The sequence below is a fragment of the Lagenorhynchus albirostris genome, chromosome 11, assembly GCF_949774975.1.
Source record: "Lagenorhynchus albirostris chromosome 11, mLagAlb1.1, whole genome shotgun sequence".
In the NCBI taxonomy this organism is placed as follows: domain Eukaryota; kingdom Metazoa; phylum Chordata; class Mammalia; order Artiodactyla; family Delphinidae; genus Lagenorhynchus; species Lagenorhynchus albirostris.
The window spans coordinates 796638-802637 of record NC_083105.1 but is presented as its reverse complement, the minus strand read 5'-3'; positions in this window follow the sequence as shown (position 1 = coordinate 802637).

Sequence of the window (6000 nt, the reverse complement as noted above, 5' to 3'; positions counted from 1 at the left end):
GGCCAGATAGGCAGTCTCTGCCTGGTGCCTAACAAAATTCCAGGAACCCGGAAAGAAAGCAGATTTCAACATAAGTCATATTGTCTGGCTCAAAGAGCCACTCTGATCATTTCCAGGGATGGTGGGAACCTCCCCGAAATCCAGGTTCTCAGATGCCCGTCAAGGGCTAACTGTGTAAGCAGGGGTTTTATTTGCTTGTTTGTTTGGTTTTTTGGTAAGTTGTTAGCCTGCTGCATTGACTCTTTTCTGTATGCACTTCTTTTGTTATATTTATTCCTAAGTATTTTATTCATTTTGATGCAGTTGTAAATGGAATCTTTTTCTCTTCCTTTCCTTTTTTTTTTTTTTTTTTTTTTTTTTGGCCACACCGTGTGGCATGTGGGATCTTAGTTCCCAGACCAGGGATTGAACCCAGGCCCTCGGCAGTGAAAGTGCGGTGTCCTAACCACTGGACCGCCAGGGAATTCCCTGGAATTTTTTTCTTAATTCCATTTTCAGATTGTTTGTTTCTAATTGTAGAAATACAACTGTTGTTTGTATATTGATATTGTATCCTGTGACCTTGTTAAACTAGTTTATTATTTCTAGATTTTTTTGATAGATCCCTTAGGATTTTCTAAATAGATGATCATGTTATCTGTGAATAAAGACAATTTTGCTTCTTCCTTTTAATCTGTATGCCTTTAATTTTTTTCTTGCCTCATTGCACTGACTAGAACCTTTAGTGCAATGTAGAATCATTTCAAATATTTCTTCTGTTTCTTTCTTCTTGTTCTGATATTACCATTATGTGTCTGTTACACCTTTTGTAGAACACAAGTCCTTGGATGTTCTGTTTTGGGTTTTTTTTGCGGTACTCGGGCCTCTCACCGCTGTGGCCTCTCCCATTGCGGAGCACAGGCTCCGGACGCTCAGGCTCAGCAGCCACGGCTCACGGGCCCAGCTGCTCTGCGCCACGTGGGATGCTCCCGGACCGGGGCACGAACCCGCGTCCCCTGCATCGGCAGGCGGACCCTCAACCACTGCGCCACCAGGGAAGCCCGGACGTTCTGTTTTTTTCTGTATTTGTTCTCTTTGTTTTGTTTTTGAAGATTCTATTGAGATATCCTCCAGTTCAGAGATTCTTTCCTCAGTGTTATCCAGTCTGCTAATAAGCCCATCAAAAGCATTCTTCATATCTGTTATGGCGTTTTTTATGTCTAGCATTTCTTTTCGGTTCTTTCTTAGCATTTCCGTCTCTCCGCTTGCATTGCCCATCTGTTCTTACATGTCATCTACTTTATCCATGAGAGCCCTTAGCATATTAATCATAGTTGCTTAAACTCCCGGTCTGATAATTCCAACATCTCTGCCATTTCTGGTTCTGAACCTTGCTCTATCTCTTCAAATTGTGTTTTTTGTCTTTTAACTGTGTAATTTTTTCCTGATAGCCAGACATGATGTACTGGGTGAAAGGAACTGCTATAGATAGGCCTTAATAATGTGGAGGTGAGGTGTGGGAGAGGAGACGCCTTCTACGGTCCTGTGATCGGGCCTCAGTTCTTTTACTGAGCCTGTGCCTCTGGACTGTGAACTTCACAAGTGTTTCTCAGTCCTTTATCTCCCCTTGGTTGGGACGGGCTGCCCAGAGAGGCTGGAGCTGGGCATTTCCCTTCCCCTGGTCAGTTAGGCTCTGATAACACCCCAGCAGGTCAGGCTCTGGTTAACGAGTTTCCCTTGAGCGCAGCCTTGTTAAGGAGAGCAGAGTGCTCTGTCGCGGTAGGAGATGGTTCCTTCCCTCCCCCTGCAGAAAGCTTGAGGGGGCTTTGCTGATATTTACTTGGGAACCTGCTCAGGCTCCAGGGGTAAATCTCACAGTATTGTGTGGGCTCCCTCATGACTGGGTGCCCCGGAATTTTTAACTCTTAACAGTTGCTGACTTTGAACCTCCTGAAATTCATCAATTACAGTTCATCGCCCCCCTTCCCCCGCACACACAGGTTCTCAGGCCGGTTTCTCTCATGAACCTTTGCTCTGGTAAGCTGTGATGACTTGTATTCACCTGCCTGTCTCTCCTACCTTGGGAGCAGTGGTTTGCTCTGTGTCCTCCCTTCTCTCATAGATCCAAGAAGAGTTGCTGATTTTTCAGTCTGTTTAGCCCTTTACTTCTTAGGATGGATTGGTGACTTCCAAGCTCCTTGCATGCAGAATCCTACAGTGTAGAACTGAGGTGGTGAATGCAGACATCCTTGCCTCATTTCCAATCTTTAAAAAGCATTACATCTTTCACCATTAAGTCTGATGTCAGCTACAGACTTTTCCTGGATACCTTTTATGAAGTTGAGGAATTTCCCATCTAGTCCTAATTTGTTGAGTGTATTTATCTTGAACAGGTATTAAATTCAGTCAAATGCCTTTTCTGCAGCTATTGTAACAATCCTGTGGTTTTATCCTCTATCCTATTAATATAGTGTATTACATGATTTGCGTTCTGGATGCTAAACCAACTTTGCATTCTTGGGATAAAGCCCACTGGTCTTAGTAGATAAGCCTTTTACATGTTGCTGAATTTGGTTCTTTGTTCCTGTTGACTTGAGTGAACATCTTATGTCATTTTCTTTCAGCTTGAAGAACTTTCTTTAGTATTTCTGGTAAGGCAAATCTCCTAGCAATACATTTTCTGTTTTGTTTATCTGGCAATGTGTTTATTTCACCTTCATTTTTTCTCCCAGCTTCATTTTTGAAGGATAGTATTGCTGAGTATAGAATTTATTCATTGACAGGTTTGCTTTTTCCTTTAACACTTTGAGTATGGCATTTACGGCCTACAGCCTCCATCATCTCTTGGGAGAAGTCAGCTATTCATTGTATCATTCTTTCCCTTTATGTGATGGGTCACTTTTCTCTTGTGGCTTTCATGGTTTTCTTTGTCTTTGGCATGCAGGAATTTGGTTATGGTGTATATAGGTGTGGACTTCTCTGTGTGTGTGTTTTTTAAATTTATTTTTGGCTGTGTTGGGTCTTCGCTGCTGTGCACAGGCTTTCTCTAGTTGCGGTGAGCGGGGGCTACTCTTCGTTGTGGTGCGCGGGCTTCTCATTGCGGAGCACAGGCTCTAGGTGCACGGGCTTCAGTAGTTGCGGCACGCGGGCTCAGTAGTTGTGGCTTACGGGCTCTAGAGCACAGGCTCAGTAGTTGTGGCGCATGGGCTTAGTTGCTCCGCTGCATGTGGGATCTTCCCGGACCAGGGACCAAACCCATGTCCCCTGCATTGGCAGGCGGATTCTCAACCAGTGCGCCACCAGGGAAGCCCACTTCTCTGTGTTGATCCTACTTGGTTTATGGAGCAGTAGTCTTCTGATGTCCCAGTCTGTGTCCCGCTGCACCGTTGGGGCTCTTGAAGAGAAGAACAGGACAGAACCAGAGTTCCTCCTGTTCTGACTGTGCTCCAGGGGCACACTCATTTTATATCAGAATTTTACATTTTCTAATTGACTGGTGAATAATTTTGCATTTGGTGTTTGTAGTGATAGAATTTATTTTATTTGGTCGTTCTGTGCCTGAAATACTGAATTCAGCCTGCTTTGTTCTAACTGTTCTGTGCACACTATAGGCAGTTTAGAAGAGAACACTGTTAAAGAGCTGTACCTATCAACTACTTCTTGTGACCAATTACAGAGAAAAGGATTGTAGTAGCTTTGCACATTTTCTCTTTGCATATATAATATAGAAACTAACCATTTTGTCCCTTCTGCTTTCCATTTTTTAAAAATATACAAGTTGGGATTGACATATATACACTACTATATATAAAATAACTGAAAACCTACTGTGTAGCACAGGGAACTCTACTCAAGGCTCTGTGGTGACCTAAATGGGAATGAAATCCAAAAAAGAGGGGATATATGTATATGTATGGCTGATTCACTTTGCTGTACAGCAAGAAACTAACACAATATTGTAAAGCAATTATACTCCAATTTTTAAAAAATTTGAGTGAGATGGAATAATATATATTATACTGAATAATAACAAATTTACTTTAAAAATATACAAGTTGTCAGAAGTTAACTTTACTATTTAGTTTTTTTTTTAATTAATTAATTTATTTTTGGCTGCATTGGGTCTTTGTTGCTGCACGTGGGCTTCCTCTAGTTGCGGCGAGCGGGGGCTACTCTTAGTTGCGGTGCGCAGGCTTCTTACTGTGTGGGCTTCTCTTTGCTGTGGAGCATGGGCTCTAGGCACGCGGGCTTCAGTAGTTGTGGCACATGGGCTCAGTAGTTGTGGCGCACAGGCTTAGTTGTTCCGTGGCACGTGGGACCTTCCCGGACCAGGGCTTGAACCCGTGTCCCCTGCATTGGCAGGCGGATTTTTAACCACTGTGCCACCAGGGAAGCCCTACTATTTAGTTTTAAGAGCATAATAGAGTATTCAGTGGGACAGTGACAGAATTTGAGGAGTAATGAATGTAGCCAGTGTCAGATACAATGACTGCTGGGACTGTACATATGCTCATTTGGGGGAAAGTGAGAATTTCTTCACTTGCAATAAGGATGGATGTACCTTGTTAGGTGAAAATATAGCATTGTTTTGTTGTTGTACGGAAGTTCAAATATGCTTGAAAGGCTGCATACAGAAGCTGACTTTCCAGAAGGTCGGACTCTGCCCATTTTCCACTTACTGCCTCAGCTCCAAATCCACTTCTCTTTGCCTGCTCTGCAATAATGGAGCTGGATCCCAGAAGCATTTAGCAGGGAATGTTTTGTCCTTTCTTGAATACAGAGTTCTTTACTCCTTTATAATTAATCCCGTTATTAGTAATTTTAAAAAAATTACTTATTTGGTTGCACCAGGTCTTAGTTGCGGCAGGCAGGCTCCTTAGTTGTGGCATGTGAACTCTAGGTTGTGGCATGCATGTGGGATCTAGTTCCTTGACCAGGGATCGAACCTGGGCCCCCTGCTCTGGGAGCACGGAGTCTTACCCACTGCACCACCAGGGAAGTCCCTCAGTAATCTTTATATCAAACTTGCTCTGAAGTCACTGTGTGCTCTCTGTCCCCTCATTGAACCCTGACTACTGACACAAGGAGGAAAAACCAAACAGGGAAAGGGGCTGTGAGTGTGCCCATGTGCATGCATGTGTGTGCATGTGCGTGTCTGTGCATGCATGTATGTAGGTTTGAGATTTGAAATAGGAAGGCCAGGGAAGTCCTCACGGAGAAGGGGACAATGGAGTAAGATGTAGGAGGTCAGTTTGCATGGGGACAATTAGAGGGTGTGACAGGATGCACATTCAATGGCCTGCGGCAGGAGGGTCTCCTGATTGGAGCTAGATGAACAAGGGGCAGAGCACAAATGAGACCCACCTGTGTAGGACCTGTGGGTGGCAGCAAGGACTGGCTTTCGTGCTGTGTGACATGGGAGCCCCTGGGGAAGGGATGGGATTGGACTTTTTTTTTTTGCGGTACGCGGGCCTCTCACTGCTGTGGCCTCTCCCACTGCGGAGCACAGGCTCCGGATGCGCAGGCCCAGCCGCTCCGCGGCATGTGGGATCCTCCCAGACCGGGGCACGAACCCGCGTCCCCTGCATCGGCAGGCGGACTCCCAACCACTGCGCCACCAGGGAAGCCCTGGACTTCTTTTTACTGGGTGCTCTGCTGACTGCGACAAGCTGGCCTCCAGCAAGTGTGGCAGGATAGAAGCAGGGAGCCTGTTGGGAGGCTGCTGTTGTGAGTCAGGTGAGATAAACCTGGACCAGGGCTGCAGGAGGAGAGCTGGCTGTAGTTAGAAGTTGAGGGACGTGTGGCTGAACCAAGGGTGGGGTGGGAGAGCGGAGGAGCCCTGGCTGACCCCAGAAGAACATCACGATCAGGATGAGGGTTGCAGGCACTCAGAGCAGGACAACGAGTGGGAGCATCTCAAGCACTGGGACTCCTAGCGCTGAGCCCCTGTTCTGCAGCTCTACCCACTGCACCTCCAGCCTTGGGGGTGGGGTCTGCGCTTGCAGGGCTTGTAATCTATTC